Source organism: Scyliorhinus canicula, chromosome 22 (genome assembly GCF_902713615.1).
Source record: "Scyliorhinus canicula chromosome 22, sScyCan1.1, whole genome shotgun sequence".
Taxonomy (NCBI): domain Eukaryota; kingdom Metazoa; phylum Chordata; class Chondrichthyes; order Carcharhiniformes; family Scyliorhinidae; genus Scyliorhinus; species Scyliorhinus canicula.
This window is the reverse complement of record NC_052167.1, coordinates 12,639,830-12,657,547: the sequence shown is the minus strand read 5'-3', so window position 1 is coordinate 12,657,547 and position 17,718 is coordinate 12,639,830. Positions and strand designations below refer to the sequence as shown.

The 17,718-nt window shown below is 51.2% G+C and overlaps 1 protein-coding gene across 16 annotated transcripts in view; it reads right to left on the bottom strand.

Moving 5' to 3' along the window:
- The window catches only part of dlg5a (discs, large homolog 5a (Drosophila)), a 220,779-nt gene extending 204,540 nt beyond the window's left edge, over positions 1-16,239 (bottom strand). For 13 of the 16 annotated variants that reach the window (XM_038783225.1, XM_038783224.1, XM_038783231.1 and 10 more), the window contains exon 1: positions 16,008-16,238. The gene's annotated coding sequence lies outside the window, so the exon portion shown is untranslated. Of the gene's footprint in view, positions 1-4,276; positions 4,376-16,007 lie in introns of all 16 variants that reach the window. The other 3 variants (XM_038783226.1, XM_038783227.1, XM_038783233.1) reach the window with 3 other exon arrangements.
- Between the last annotated feature and the right edge of the window lie 1,479 nt (positions 16,240-17,718).

Genomic DNA, 17,718 nt, shown 5'->3' with positions numbered 1-17,718 from the left:
CACAAGCACAGTTTCCGATACAAGACAATAGGTTTAAATTTGAGACCATGCCTTCCGGAATCAAAAATTAGTTACCATAATTCTAATAATAATAATAATCCTTATTGTCACAAGTAGGCTTACATTAACACTACAATTAAATTACTGTGAAAAGCCTCTAGTCGCCACATTCCGACACCTGTTCAGGTACACTGAGGGAGAACTCAGAATGTCCAAATTACCTAAAAGGCATGTCTTTTGGGGCTTGTGGGAGGAAACCGGAGCACCCGGAGGAAACCCACGCAGACACTGGGAGGAAGTGCAGACTCCGCACAGACAGTGACCCAAGCCGGGAATCGAACCTGGAACCCTGGAGTTGTGAAGCAACAGTGCTACCCACTGTGTTATAATAAGTTGATTATTTCAGAAATTATTCCTAAATTTCAAACCTTCAGATTGTAACGGCTGCAGGTTTCAACAGAACAAAAAATGTTTAACAAAGTACATGCTATTGGTTTCAATTAAGCAAGCGCAAATCTTTTAGAAATAGACACTAATAAAAGACACTGACTGAAGAAAAGAATCCTTTCTAAGAAAGCATTTGAAATGTTCCATTCTCACAAATAATTCCCAGTTCATAGTCACATTTAAAAAGTACAAGGCTCCAAATTCCCCAACGCAATCCTATTACTATTTGCAAATTAAAGGCAATGATGTGTGGTTTCGAAATCATGGCAAACGTTCCTTAGCACTGCTCCCAAATTTTGGAGAAACCTGTTGAAGTTAATCAGTCTAATCAGGTTTGGAAATCTTTTCCGATGCTGATTTTCTGTTCCCCCATTATTTTTGCTGTCTACCCTTGTGGCGGTGGGATTTATTTCTACAGGAGTTCGTCACCCTCTGGTACCCCATCAAACTGCATATTAGTTACAGGTGAGCCTTGACAGGTGTATGTGTAGGCTATTCAACCGTATGACAACACCTATGAGGGGCACAGATAGGGTGGATAGGAAGGAACTTTTCCCCTTAGCGGAGGGGTCAATAACCAGGGGGCATAGATTTAAGGTAAGGGGCAGGAGATTTATAGGAGATGTGAGAAAAAACATTTTCCTCCAAAGGGTGGTTGGAATCAGGAACTCACTGCCTGAAAGGGTGGTAGATGTGGGAACCCTCACAATATTTAAGAAGTATTTAGATGAGCATTTGAAATGCCACAAAACAAGGCTATGGGCCAAGTGCTGGAAAACGGGATTAGAATGGATAGATGCCTGATGGTCGGTGCGGACACTATAGGCTAAAGGGCCTCTTTCCATGCTGGAAAACCTGTGACTCTCTATGATTCTATAATACTATAATAATCCTTCCATTTATATAGTGCATTATCAGATTGAAATATTTCTGAGTGCTTTCAAATCAAATAGTTTGAAGTGCGGTAACTATCAAGTGGATAAATTAAGTAGTCATTCTACATTAGCAAAGTTCTACAGTCAGAGATCAATGATCGGTTAATCTAACTGGGACATGCGCACAGGATCGCGTTTACTCTATCAACTAGGGAATGATAGCTTCATCAATACAACATTCTCTCAGTGCTACACTAGAACATCAGCCTAAAACACAAGCTAAAACACACTTACTTCTGACTGATGCTTATGAAGCCCAACTGGCACTGCTGGTACGTACTATAAAACACTACAGATCTCCCAATGCATTTGCTGTCTTCAGCTTGAGAGCAGGACTTCAATCATAAGTATTAGCCCAAACTTGTAACCCGAACATCATGGAGGTTTATTCAGCTGTGGATTTGAAATATCATGTAACGTGACAAGAATATTGGGCAGTTGTCTGGAGTGCCGCATTATAGAAAGCATATAAAAGATGCAGAGTTGATTCACTTGGAAGGAAGAAAAGCTTGCATTTTTTTAATGCACCTTTTACAACCTAGGGCATCCCAAAGAGCTCATCAGCCAATTGGATCACTTTTTGAAGTGTTGCTGCTGCTGTGGCGCAGGAAAGGTAACACCCACAAGCCACAATAGAAGATGGTCATTGGTCAAGGGTTACATTTTCACCAAGAACCAAGGGTCTTCATCTCTGAAATTGTACCACGGGATCTTTTATGTCCACCTGAGAAGATGGACAGCTTTCATTTAACCTCTCATCTAAAAGACAGCAACTCCGATACTGCAGCACCCCCTCAATACTGCACTGGAGTGTTACACCTAGATTTTGTGCTCAAATTCCTAAGTGGGACTTAAACCCGCAGCCTTCATTCTATCCGAGGCAAGAATACTACCCATGGCTCCATCGTTACCACTGAAATGTGACATGACAAGGAAGATGGGTTACGATTAACAAGAGAACTGAGAATTAACAACCTCTTAAAAATTGTGAAGGTAAAGAGATGATAGAGGTCTTCAAGATTCAGCAGTGTTATGATATGGTGAGGAAATCAATTAATTATTTCCAGTGGTTAGCAACAGGAGGGTACAAATTTATGGTTGCAAAAATAACTAAAAAGATATTGTAAAAAAACAGCTTTGCATAGATGGTGCTGAGAATATGGAATTTTCCATCAAGTTGTAGAAGCAAATCTTTGAAATCTTCGACTACAAATTGGACAGTTGTTTGACAAAGAGAAATTTAAAGGTTTAATCGGGAACAAGCACAACAGATTTCAACTCAAGTGCCTCATATGCAGAAAAACACCAGGAAAGGTGTGAGAAAAAAAGGGACCTGTTTCTGTCTTGTAAGATTCTATGGTTATTTATGGGGCGCTAAGATGTACTCAAAACATTGTGCATTTTAGAATTAGATTTTAAAATAAAGATCAATAGAAGAAAAATAATTTCCAAAATAGCTTGACGTGATGTGTGCCTCTTAAGTTAAAACAGTTTGAAGATAATTATTGATTCTGAAGCAATTTATTAAAACTGTAAACACAGCTGTTATAGACTTCATCCATAAAGCACAAAAGAAAAGTATCACGTTACATTAAAAAAAATTCAAACGCACACTTACAAGAGCAGATCAGAGTGAGGGCCTGTACAGTGCTGCAATAGTCTCACACGGGCTGTGGGTGGAATGTTAACCAGTGTGTTTGCACAAAACCTTCCTCATTAATCTCAGGCTTCCAATAGCAACTAATGTGCTGTAATAGCGTCATTTCACAAAGACTTTATTCCTTACACTGAAAGAGCCTTAAATGGAACATTTCTGCGCAAAAATGAATTAACCATGGTGATGGTGACTAACCAGATAATAAGGATGTTCTGAAATAGAACATATGGCTCATGAACATTGGTTTATATGGGTTGATACAAAGACAAATTTAGCTCGCTACGGAGGTTGTAAAAGATAGCACGATTCTAACCTGCTTCAGAAATCTGTGTTTTGCTCTGCCAGAATTGCTAAGAGAGCAATTGTATCTCAGGAATCCAGGTGAGCTGGTGGCACAGTGGACTCGAGCGCCTTGGAGCAACGAGACAAAGATATGGCCTTTCCCTCCCAGCTCTAACATGTGAAAGCCCTCAGTCAAGATGTCAGTCTTCTCACAAATTACAGCAGGTGGAAAGAGATAGCGACACCTTGCATACTTTCCACTAGCTGGGCCTTGTGCACGACAACAGTTGTGAAGATGAAGTAGTATCACTTACTGTCAGTTACTTATTAGTTTAGGACTTGAGGAACCCCAAAGAAAATCAAAGGAAAAGGAGAATTTTGTTTTCTTCAGGAAGGCGAAGAACATAGGTACAGAAATCGCCCAGCCAGCTAGTTCTGGTAGGTTCCATATTTCTTCCATATTCCTTAACATCCTGAATTCCAAGTAGCTTCCTCTTTTGAACATGTCAATTGATTCTGCATCCACAATTTTCTACAACAATGCGTTTCACCTTCCCACAACCCTTAGGCATGTAGAATATTCCCCAGGATATGCTTCGAACCAGCTTAGTTGAAGTATTATACATATCCCCGTGTTTCCCAAATAGAGAGCCATTCCCTATTTCCTCACAATTTCCTTTACTACTTGAAATACTTCAACCAAATCCACCTTCACTTGCAGCACCACAGAATATGCTGTTTACTTAATCTGTCATGCTGCAGATTTTTGCTGGATCTAAGATTTTATAGCTTCTCACGTGAAATTCGGCAATATTCAAATGAGATCTGACCAGCTAATTACATTTACTCGTACCTTCCTTGCAAAGTCATTGACACATGAGCACACTACACAAAAAAAATCAGTGCTTAGAATCTTATTCGCATTCACATGCAAGCAAGAAAACAGGTTCCCTACCTCCCTGTCTCTCACACAGCCGAGAATGCAATCTCACACTCTTCCAAAGGTGGGCAGTTTCACGCACTCTCTCTCGCTCTTTGACAAATGAAATCATATCTTTGTAAACAAAAAGAAGCAAACACAAAGATGCACAGTTTCAGACAGGCATATCCAGACATGCACATTTTCTGTTTCATTCACGGTTCCATTCTCTCACATGGGCATGTAAACGAAGCACGGAAGAGTGGATCACTCCTGTGTAGTGTCAGGTAGGCACGGACAGTCAGTTACAGTCTCACATTTTGCATGTGGAAACAAGCAAGTACACACACACACATGCAGGTGTACAGTCTCATTTCGAGACTGACTGGCTGGCACATAACCTCTTTCACACAGACATGTGTGCAGGTAAGTGCAAAGTCTCCCTTGCAGAGTCTCTCTCATACACATGCGGATGCACAACTAACTTTCATACAGCTACGCACAAGCACAGAGCCAGGAAGACGTGCATGGAAAAAGACAAAGTCACACACAAAGACACAGCCAGATTCAATTATTTGGTTCCGCACACAGACTCACATACATAAGAGATGCAAAATCACACACAGACAGATACTTACTACTGTCACAAGCTAATTGGCAAAACACTTAATTCTCTCACGAGGTGTGTACTTCCACTGTCTCCTTCAAGCATACAGTCTCACTTGCCCCACACAAGAACTCAAAAGATTATTCCCACAGAGTGCAAGATCAGGCAATCAAACACTGTAAATTTCATTCTCACAAAGGTTAAATCCTTCACATAGACAAGCAGAATCACAACTGCACTCACTCCCACATGATCATACTAACAGGCAAAGATGGTCTCTCATCCTCTCGTGGATAGAAACAGACAGACAGTTGCATAAAAGACACAAATATTCAATCTCACTCTCATGAAAGCAAGGTACCCAATCAAACATGAGGGGTTAAATTATTTTTCCCGGCCCCGAGAGGGCATTATTGAGGTGCAGATGAATCTGGAAAGAAGGCGTCAGGCTAGTTTACCAAAGAGTTCCAAATTCCTGATGCTTTTACCTGGAATGGGTTTGATTTGACCTGTGTCTGGATCCCAATGAAGACGGTTAGGTGGCTAATTATCAGCAATTTTAACACTATACTGCAATTTTGCCGGCAGAGTGAAAGGAGGTGGCTGCAGTCGAGGTCAAGACTGCATTAAAGCTGAAAGAGGTCCAAGAATTCCCAGCAGAAAATGGCAAGGTTGCTGCTTCCCATGTCAAAACCTTACCACTGAGTGTGGAATTGCAGCGATGCACGTCTCAGATTGAGGCCTCAGTCATTCCTCTGATACTGATGGCAGCTTCACCTGGTGGCTAGGGCCTCAGTAACTGGTCACACAGCGTGCTGCTGGCCTTCCTTACAGTAGACGCTGCTGACTGTAGCTCCTGCCTCCAGAACCTAACTTGATTGTGAACACAGAGGCAGCCTCCTAACTGGCCACCTCCTGTAAGATTCAATCAGAAGAAACATAACCGCCTCGAGTGGATTCATGACCTGGAAATGACCCTGATGTCGGTTCCTGATGCTCGTGGCAAAATTCAGCCCAGTGAAGGGTTGAAAGCAAATTGTCAAACAGTTCCATTCCCCCTCATTGGCAGCTGTACACACACCCATACAGGTATAGACACAGACAGCTGTATATATCACTCATGCAGCAAATCATATACAGACAAATCACTCCAGAGACACCTACGGCTGGATTTTCATTGCAAGGTGGGTTTAGAGGCGGACAATTCCATGCTACCTGTTGGGATGCCATAATGTCAGCACGTTCCTACCTCCTGGACCATTTTTAAGGAAGTGGGCTCTGGGAGGTAACAGCAACTTATCAGCCAGCAGCAGAAAGCCAATTGGGTCAATTAAAGCACCAATCATGGGCACTCTTCGCTTCGCATGTCGTCTGGACTTTCCAGACAGCAGACGGGAGCCCCAAATGGCTGGAGCCTACAGATGGCATGGCGGGTACCTGCCCAGTGGTAGAGCAGGTGGGGTAGGGTAGAAGCATATCCTGCAAAGCAGCCCAGCATGGCTTTTGTGAAGGGCCAGAACCTCAGGCCATTCTGTGAAGAGATGCCCCTTCCACTACGATAATAATAGTCTCTATCAGCATGACAAATTGGCTTACATTAACACCACAATAAAGTTACTGTGAAAAGCTCCGAGTCGCCATATTCCAGCGCCTGTTCGAGTACACTGAGGGAGAATTCAGAATGTTCAATTCACCTAACAAGCACGTCTTTCAGGACTTGTGGGAGGAAACTGCAGCACCCGGAGGAAACCCAAGCAAACACGGGGAGAAAGTACAGTGACCCGAGCCAGAAATTGAACCCGGGTCTCTGCGCTGTGAAGCAACAGTACTAACCACTGTGCTACCCTGTATTAACCCCCACTCAATCTTGCAACTGCAGCAGCAGCCCCTATCACTCCCAATAGGAACTGCAACCACCCAGAGGCACACGCACTCCCACTGATCATCCTAACGCCCACCAGCCATAACCAAACAGGATTCCTGTAGGCAGCCTGGAAATGGGCTCCTCCTCGGAAATTCCTCCAGGGACCGACCATAGCCTATTCCCAGCCGGGAATTCAGCGCATCAAAAGGATCGAGGCCCTGGAGCCCATCGCCTCACATACAAACTCAGTCTCAAACTCATGTCAATAATAGCACATCTGTCCGACATCCCACACAAACATGTCATTTCAAGCAAGCAGTCGCTCTCTCATAGGTAGCCTTCCAATATGACATGCATAAGTGGATAAAAAAGGCAAGGATATAGTTTCACAAATCCAGCGGCAGAGTCAGCCACGTGTAAATCTGTTATACGTGCATGGGAAAATACACACATATTCAAACAGACAGGCTCAGTCTTACAGAAGGGTTTAGAGTGACATACAGATACACACAAAGCATAAAACATGTGGGGCAGACTTGGGTGGGCGGGGCAGACTCGGGTGGGCGGGGCAGACTGGGTGGGCAGGGCAGACCCAAGCAGGCAGGCAGACAGGCTCAGACAGACAGAGACACAGACAGGTAGGCAGACACACATAGGCTCGGTCACACACACATACAGACAGGCTCAAGACACACACACACATTCAGGCACGCACAGACTCAGGCGCGCGGATTCAGACACAGGCGCGCGCACACACACACACACTGGCTCAGGCGCGCGCACACACACTGGCCACTGGCTCAAGCACGCGCACGCACACACTGGCTCAGGCGCGTGCACGCACACACTGGCTCAGGCGCGCGCACACTGGCTCAGGCGTGCACACACGCACTGGCCCAGGTGCGCACACACACGCGTACTAGCCCAGGCGCGCACAGACTCGGACACACGTGGAGAATCAGACACACGTACAAACAGACCCAGACACACACACAAACAGACCCAGACACACACACACAAACAGACCCAGACACACACAAACAGACCCTGACACACACAAACAGACCCAGACACACACACACACAAATAGACCCAGACACACACACAGACGTACGTACACACACAGACGTAAACACCCACAGATGTACACACACACACAGACGTACACACACACAGACGTACACACACACACACAGACGTACACACACACAGACGTACACACACACACACACAGACGTACACACACACGCAGACCCGGGCATGGACACGCAGGCCCAGGCAGGCAGACACACAGACACGACCGCAGGCAGGGACTCGGGCAGGCAGGCAGGCAGACACTCAGACAAGCAGACTGACACCCAGAGAGGCAGACAGAAAGGCAGGCAGCAGACAGACAGACAGGCAGACAGACACTCAGAGAGACACTCAAGACGGACAGGCGGGCACTCGGACAGGCGGGCACTCGGACAGGCGGGCACTCGGACAGGCGGGCACTCGGACAGGCGGGCACTCGGACAGGCGGGCACTCGGACAGGCGGGCACTCGGACAGGCGGGCACTCGGACAGGCAGGGAGACACTCAGACAGGCGGACACTCGGACAGGCGGACACTTGGACAGGCAGGGAGACACTCAGACAGGAAGACAGACACTCACAGGCAGACACTCAGACAGGCAGACACTGAGGAAGACACTCAGACAGGCAGGCAGACACTCAGACAGGCAGGCAGACACTCAGACAGACACCCAGAAAGGCAGGCAGCAGACAGACAGACAGGCAAACAGACAGACACTCAGAGAGTCACTCATAGAGGCAGACAGACAGGCGGACACTCAGGCAGACGGGGCAGGCGGACACTCAGGCAGACGGGCAGGCGGACACTCAGACAGACGGGCAGGCGGACACTCAGACAGACAGGCAGGCGGACACTCAGACAGACAGGCAGGCGGACACTCAGACAGACAGGCAGGCGGACACTCAGACAGACAGGCAGGCGGACACTCAGACAGACAGGCAGGCGGACACTCAGACAGACAGGCAGGCGGACACTCAGACAGGCAGAGGGACACTCAGACAGGCAGAGGGACACTCAGACAGGCAGAGGGACACTCAGACAGGCAGAGGGACACTCAGACAGGCAGAGGGACACTCAGACAGGCAGAGGGACACTCAGACAGGCAGAGGGACACTCAGACAGGCAGAGGGACACTCAGACAGGCAGAGGGACACTCAGACAGGCAGAGGGACACTCAGACAGGCAGAGGGACACTCAGACAGGCAGAGGGACACTCAGACAGGCAGAGGGACACTCAGACAGGCGGGCACTCAGACAGGCGGGCACTCAGACAGGCAGAGGGGCACCCAGACAGAGGGGCACCCAGACAGAGGGACACTCAGACAGAGGGACACTCAGACAGGCAGAGGGGCACCCAGACAGAGGGGCACCCAGACAGAGGGACACCCAGACAGAGGGACACCCAGACAGAGGGACACCCAGACAGAGGGACACCCAGACAGAGGGACACCCAGACAGAGGGACACCCAGACAGAGGGACACCCAGACAGAGGGACACCCAGACAGAGGGACACTCAGACAGAGGGACACTCAGACAGAGGGACACTCAGACAGAGGGACACTCAGACAGAGGGACACTCAGACAGAGGGACACTCAGACAGAGGGACACTCAGACAGGCAGGGAGACACTCAGACAGGAAGACAGACACTCACAGGCAGACAGACAATGAGGAAGACACTCAGACAGGCAGGCAGACACTCAGACAGGCAGGCAGACACTCAGACAGGCAGGCAGACACTCAGACAGGCAGGCAGACACTCAGACAGGCAGGCAGACACTCAGACAGGCAGGCAGAAAGGCAGGCAGCAGACAGACAGACAAACAGACAGACACTCAGATGGGCAGGCAGACACTCAGACAGGGAGGCAGGCAGACACTCAAACAGGGAGGCAGACACTCAGACAGCGAGGCAGACACTCAGACAGACACCCAGAGAGGCAGACACTCGGACAGGGAGGCAGACACTCGGACAGGGAGGCAGACACTCGGACAGCGAGGCAGACACTCGGACAGCGAGGCAGACACTCGGACAGCGAGGCAGACACTCGGACAGCGAGGCAGACACTCGGACAGCGAGGCAGACACTCGGACAGCGAGGCAGACACTCGGACAGCGAGGCAGACACTCGGACAGCGAGGCAGACACTCGGACAGCGAGGCAGACACTCGGACAGCGAGGCAGACACTCGGACAGCGAGGCAGACACTCGGACAGCGAGGCAGACACTCGGACAGCGAGGCAGACACTCAGAGAGTCACTCATAGAGGCAGACAGACACTCAGCCAGGCAGACACTCAGCCAGGCAGACACTCAGCCAGGCAGACAGACAGACCCCCAGGCAGACAGACAGACACTCAGGCAGACAGGCACACAGGCAGACAGACACTCAGGCAGACAGACACTCAGGCAGACAGACACTCAGGCAGACAGACGGACCCTCAGGCAGACAGACAGACACTCAGGCAGACAGACAGACAGACACTCAGGCAGACAGACAGACACTCAGACAGACCCTCAGTCAGACAGACCCTCAGTCAGACAGACCCTCAGGCAGACAGACCCTCAGGCAGACAGACACTCAGGCAGACAGACACTCAGGCAGACAGACACTCAGGCAGACAGACACTCAGGCAGACAGACACTCAGGCAGACAGACACTCAGGCAGACAGACACTCAGGCAGACAGACACTCAGGCAGACAGACACTCAGGCAGACAGACACTCAGGCAGACAGACACTCAGGCAGACAGACACTCAGGCAGACAGACACTCAGGCAGGCAGACACTCAGGCAGGCAGACACTCAGGCAGGCAGACACTCAGGCAGGCAGACACTCAGGCAGGCAGACACTCAGGCAGGCAAACACTCAGGCAGGCAGGCAGACACTCAGGCAGACACTCAGGCAGACATACAGACACTCAGGCAGACAGACAGACACTCAGGCAGACAGACACTCAGGCAGACAGACAGACACTCAGGAAGACAGACAGACACTCAGGCAGACAGACACTCAGACAGACAGACACCCAGACAGACAGACACTCAGACAGACAGACACTCAGGCAGACAGACACTCAGACAGACAGACACTCAGGCAGACAGACACTCAGGCAGACAGACACTCAGGCAGACAGACACTCAGGCAGACAGACACTCAGGCAGACAGACACTCAGGCAGACAGACACTCAGGAAGACAGACAGACACTCAGGAAGACAGACAGACACTCAGGAAGACAGACAGACACTCAGGCAGACAGACACTCAGGAAGACAGACAGACACTCAGGCAGACAGACACTCAGGCAGACAGGCACTCAGGCAGACAGACACCCAGGCAGACAGACACTCAGGCAGACAGACACTCAGACAGACAGACAGACACTCAGACAGACAGACACTCAGACAGCCAGACAGACACTCAGGCAGACAGACAGACACCCAGGCAGACAGACACTCAGGCAGACAGACAGACACTCAGGCAGACAGACAGACACCCAGACAGGGAGACACCCAGACAGGGAGACACCCAGACAGGGAGACACCCAGACAGGGAGACACCCAGACAGGGAGACACCCAGACAGGGAGACACCCAGACAGGGAGACACCAGACAGGGAGACACCCAGACAGGGAGACACCCAGACAGCAGGCAGACACCCAGACAGGGAGACACCCAGACAGGGAGACACCCAGACAGGGAGACACCCAGACAGGGAGACACCCAGACAGGGAGACACCCAGACAGGGAGACACCCAGACAGGGAGACACTCAGACAGGGAGACACTCAGACAGGGAGACACTCAGACAGGGAGACACTCAGACAGGGAGACACTCAGACAGGGAGACACTCAGACAGGGAGACACTCAGACAGGGAGACACTCAGACAGAGAGACACTCAGACAGGGAGACACTCAGACAGGGAGACACTCAGACAGGGAGACACTCAGACAGGGAGACACTCAGACAGGGAGACACTCAGACAGGGAGACACTCAGACAGGGAGACACTCAGACAGGGAGACACTCAGACAGGGAGACACTCAGACAGGGAGACACTCAGACAGAGAGACACTCAGACAGGGAGACACTCAGACAGGGAGACACTCAGACAGGGAGACACTCAGGCAGACAGACAGAGACACCCAGACAGACAGAGACACCCAGACAGAGACACCCAGGCAGACAGACAGAGACACTCAGGCAGACAGTCAGACACTCAGGCAGACAGTCAGACACTCAGGCAGACAGTCAGACACTCAGGCAGACAGTCAGACACTCAGGCAGACAGACACTCAGGCAGACAGACACCCAGGCAGACAGACACTCAGGCAGACAGACAGACACTCAGACAGACAGACAGACACTCAGACAGACAGACACTCAGACAGACAGACAGACACTCAGGCAGACAGACAGACACCCAGGCAGACAGACACTCAGGCAGACAGACAGACAGACACTCAGGCAGACAGACAGACACCCAGGCAGACAGACACTCAGGCAGACAGACACTCAGGCAGACAGACACTCAGGCAGACAGACAGACACTCAGGCAGACAGACAGACACTCAGGCAGACAGACAGACACTCAGGCAGGCAGGCAGACACTCAGGCAGACAGACAGACACTCAGGCAGACAGACAGACACTCAGGCAGACAGACAGACACTCAGGCAGACAGACAGACACTCAGGCAGACAGACAGACACTCAGGCAGACAGACAGACACTCAGGCAGACATACAGACACTCAGGCAGACATACAGACACTCAGGCAGACAGACAGACACTCAGGAAGACAGACAGACACTCAGGCAGACAGACACTCAGGCAGACAGGCACTCAGGCAGCCAGACACTCAGGCAGACAGACACTCAGGCAGACAGACAGACACTCAGGCAGACAGACATACACTCAGGCAGACAGACACTCAGGCAGACAGACACTCAGGCAGGCAGACACTCAGGCAGGCAGGCAGACACTCAGGCAGGCAGGCAGACACTCAGGCAGACAGACAGACACTCAGGCAGACAGACAGACACTCAGGCAGACAGACAGACACTCAGGCAGACAGACAGACACTCAGGCAGACAGACAGACACTCAGGCAGACATACAGACACTCAGGCAGACATACAGACACTCAGGCAGACAGACAGACACTCAGGCAGACAGACAGACACTCAGGCAGACAGACAGACACTCAGGAAGACAGACAGACACTCAGGCAGACAGACACTCAGACAGACAGACACTCAGACGGACAGACACACAGACAGACAGGCAGTCAGACAGCCAGACACTCAGACAGACAGACAGACACTCAGGCAGACAGACAGACACCCAGACAGACAGACAGACACTCAGACAGACAGGCACTCAGACAGACAGACAGACACTCAGACAGACAGACAGACACTCAGACAGACAGACAGACACTCAGACAGACAGACACCCAGACAGACAGACAGACACTCAGACAGACACCCAGACAGGGAGACACCCAGACAGGGAGACACCCAGACAGGGAGACACCCAGACAGGGAGACACCCAGACAGGGAGACACCCAGACAGGGAGACACCCAGACAGGGAGACACCCAGACAGGGAGACACCCAGGACAGGGAGACACCCAGACAGGGAGACACCCAGACAGGGAGACACCCAGACAGGGAGACACCCAGACAGGGAGACACCCAGACAGGGAGACACCCAGACAGGGAGACACCCAGACAGGGAGACACCCAGACAGGGAGACACCCAGACAGGGAGACACCCAGACAGGGAGACACCCAGACAGGGAGACACCCAGACAGGGAGACACCCAGACAGGGAGACACCCAGACAGGGAGACACCCAGACAGGGAGACACCCAGACAGGGAGACACCCAGACAGGGAGACACCCAGACAGGGAGACACCCAGACAGGGAGACACCCAGACAGGGAGACACCCAGACAGGGAGACACCCAGACAGGGAGACACCCAGACAGGGAGACACCCAGACAGGGAGACACCCAGACAGGGAGACACCCAGACAGGGAGACACCCAGACAGGGAGACACCCAGACAGGGAGACACTCAGACAGGGAGACACTCAGACAGGGAGACACTCAGACAGGGAGACACTCAGACAGGGAGACACTCAGACAGGGAGACACTCAGACAGGGAGACACTCAGACAGGGAGACACTCAGACAGGGAGACACTCAGACAGGGAGACACTCAGACAGGGAGACACTCAGACAGGGAGACACTCAGACAGGGAGACACTCAGACAGGGAGACACTCAGACAGGGAGACACTCAGACAGGGAGACACTCAGACAGGGAGACACTCAGACAGGGAGACACTCAGGCAGACAGACAGAGACACCCAGACAGACAGAGACACCCAGACAGAGACACCCAGGCAGACAGACAGAGACACTCAGGCAGACAGTCAGACACTCAGGCAGACAGTCAGACACTCAGGCAGACAGTCAGACACTCAGGCAGACAGTCAGACACTCAGGCAGACAGACACTCAGGCAGACAGACACCCAGGCAGACAGACACTCAGGCAGACAGACAGACACTCAGACAGACAGACAGACACTCAGACAGACAGACACTCAGACAGACAGACAGACACTCAGGCAGACAGACAGACACCCAGGCAGACAGACACTCAGGCAGACAGACAGACAGACACTCAGGCAGACAGACAGACACCCAGGCAGACAGACACTCAGGCAGACAGACACTCAGGCAGACAGACACTCAGGCAGACAGACACTCAGGCAGACAGACAGACACTCAGGCAGACAGACAGACACTCAGGCAGACAGACAGACACTCAGGCAGACAGACAGACACTCAGGCAGACAGACAGACACTCAGGCAGACAGACAGACACTCAGGCAGACAGACAGACACTCAGGCAGACAGACAGACACTCAGGCAGACAGACAGACACTCAGGCAGACAGACAGACACTCAGGCAGACAGACAGACACTCAGGCAGACAGACAGACACTCAGACAGACAGACAGACACTCAGGCAGACAGACAGACACCCAGGCAGACAGACACTCAGGCAGACAGACACTCAGGCAGACAGACAGACAGACACTCAGGCAGACAGACAGACACCCAGGCAGCCAGACACTCAGGCAGACAGACACTCAGGCAGACAGACACTCAGGCAGACAGACACTCAGGCAGACAGACACCCAGGCAGACAGACAGACACTCAGACAGACAGACAGACACTCAGACAGACAGACAGACACTCAGGCAGACAGACAGACACCCAGGCAGACAGACACTCAGGCAGACAGACAGACACTCAGGCAGACAGACAGACACTCAGGCAGACAGACACTCAGACAGACAGACATTCAGGCAGACAGACACTCAGACGGACAGACACTCAGACGGACAGACACTCAGACGGACAGACACTCAGACGGACAGACATTCAGACGGACAGACACTCAGACGGACAGACAGACACCCAGACAGACACTCAGACAGACAGACACTCAGGCAGACAGACACTCAGGCGGACAGACACTCAGGCGGACAGACACTCAGACGGACAGACACTCAGACGGACAGACACTCAGACGGACAGACAGACACCCAGACAGACACTCAGACAGACAGACACTCAGACAGACAGACACTCAGGCGGACAGACACTCAGGCGGACAGACACTCAGACGGACAGACAGACACCCAGACAGACACTCAGACGGACAGACACTCAGACGGACAGACACTCAGACGGACAGACACTCAGACGGACAGACACTCAGGCGGACAGACACTCAGACGGACAGACACTCAGACGGACAGACACTCAGACGGACAGACACTCAGACGGACAGACACTCAGACGGACAGACAGACACCCAGACAGACACTCAGACAGACAGACACTCAGACGGACAGACACTCAGGCGGACAGACACTCAGGCGGACAGACACTCAGACGGACAGACAGACACCCAGACAGACAGACACTCAGGTAGACAGACACTCAGGCAGACAGACACTCAGACGGACAGACACCCAGGCAGACCTGAACCCTCTCAATGAGCTGCTTTTTCCAGCAGTACAGACACCTGTTTCCCGGTGTGGGCCAGGCCGGGGTCGGGGCTGAGTGAATGCTGTCTGATCCCGGGGGCAGGGACCCAGCGCCCGCCCTGCCGGATCCGCGGACTCCCCGCCGCTTCTTACCTCAGCGGTGCCGGCAAGCGGCTGACTGCACGGCCTGGGCCTGGCTCCGCACCTCTGTTATTTGTCGCATGGGGTGAAGTGGCGGAGGGGAGCCGGGGACTTTGTGTACCGGTCAGGGAGGCCGCTTTTCGGCCCCATTCCCTCTCCCAAACCGCTCGGTGTTTTTTTTCCAATTACCCCGCCCCCTCCCCCTGAGAGGGGCCGTTGCGTGACGCCAACGCCAGGTGTCCAAAGCGCATGCGCCTGGGTATCCCGGGGCGGAGGCAGCGAACTACGCCTGCGCGCCCGGGGCATACCGTCCACTGGATCTGCCTCACTGCGCCTGCGCCCTCAGGACGGTCCTGCCGCTGAACTGCCGCAGTGCGCCTGCGCTGGTTCTCCCTCACTGCGCCTTCGTATCCACATGGTTAGGGTGGGTATTGGCTTGCGGTGGAGGCATTGGGCTAAAACTCTTTCCAAGAGCTGCTACATACTCGATGGGCCAAATGGCCTCCTTCTACACTGTTGATTCTATGAGAGCTGACTGGTGGTGATTTAACCTGAGCATCAACACACCTCAGGCCAGGGGCCTTAGAACATAGAACAGTACAGCACAGAACAGGCCCTTCGGCCCTCAATGTTGTGCCGAGCCATGATCACCCTACTCAAACCCACGTATCCACCCTATACCCGTAACCCCCCTTAACCTTACTTTTTTTATTAGGACACTACGGGCAATTTAGCATGGCCAATCCACCTAACCCGCACATCTTTGGACTGTGATGAATAAACTCAGCCAGAACAGGAATGCCAGCAGCATGGGCCTTACCACCAACCAGCTGTCTGACGGAGCTGAACCGGTCCATCCACAGTGCTGTCAGGGAGAGAGTTCTAGGATTTTACCCCAGCAACAGTGATGGAACGGCGATATGGTTCCCATGTCAGGGTGGTGTGTGGCTGGGAGAGTAACCTGCAAATAGCACAGCTGCCACCCATACATCAGCTCCTCTTCTAGGTGTTAGGGGAAGGTGTTGTCAATGGAGACTTGGTGAGCTGCTACAGTGCATCTTGTACATGGTACGCACTGCTGGCAGTATGTGTCGGTGGCGGAGGGAGTGAATGTTGAGAATGGTGAATGGGCTACCAGTCAAGCGGGCTGCTTTGTCCTGGATGATGTTCAGCTTCTTGACTGATGTTGGATCTGCACTCATCCAGGCATCTGGAGAGCATCCTATCATACTTTTGAATTTGGCACTGTAGATGGTGGAAATCCTTTCAAGAGTCAGGCGATGAGTAAGTCACAGCAGAATATTTCATGTCTGACCTTTTCTTTTGGCCACAGTATTTATGTGGCTGTTCCAGTTAGATTTGTAGTCACTATTGACCCACCCTGCCCCCCATGATGCTGATTTTGACGATTCAGCAATGGCAAAAGTAATTAAGGAAATACAACGCGACTATCCTGTTTCTCATTGTCAATCTACCTTGTGTGCATTTTAATGCCTTGTTTTGCTAGGCCCTGTATATTGGAAGTCAAGAACAAGTTTAGAGATCTTGTTATTTACTTAACCATTATAAAAAGCAACATAATTACAGTAACATATTGTGAATGAGATAGTTGCATGTTATTTATTTGTTAGTGATAAATCATTTGTCAATGAGATGTTCTATTTTGGTTTCAGAACCAAAATTACTGCGATATTAGTTTTATATTTGAGAAGGTGGTGGTAGA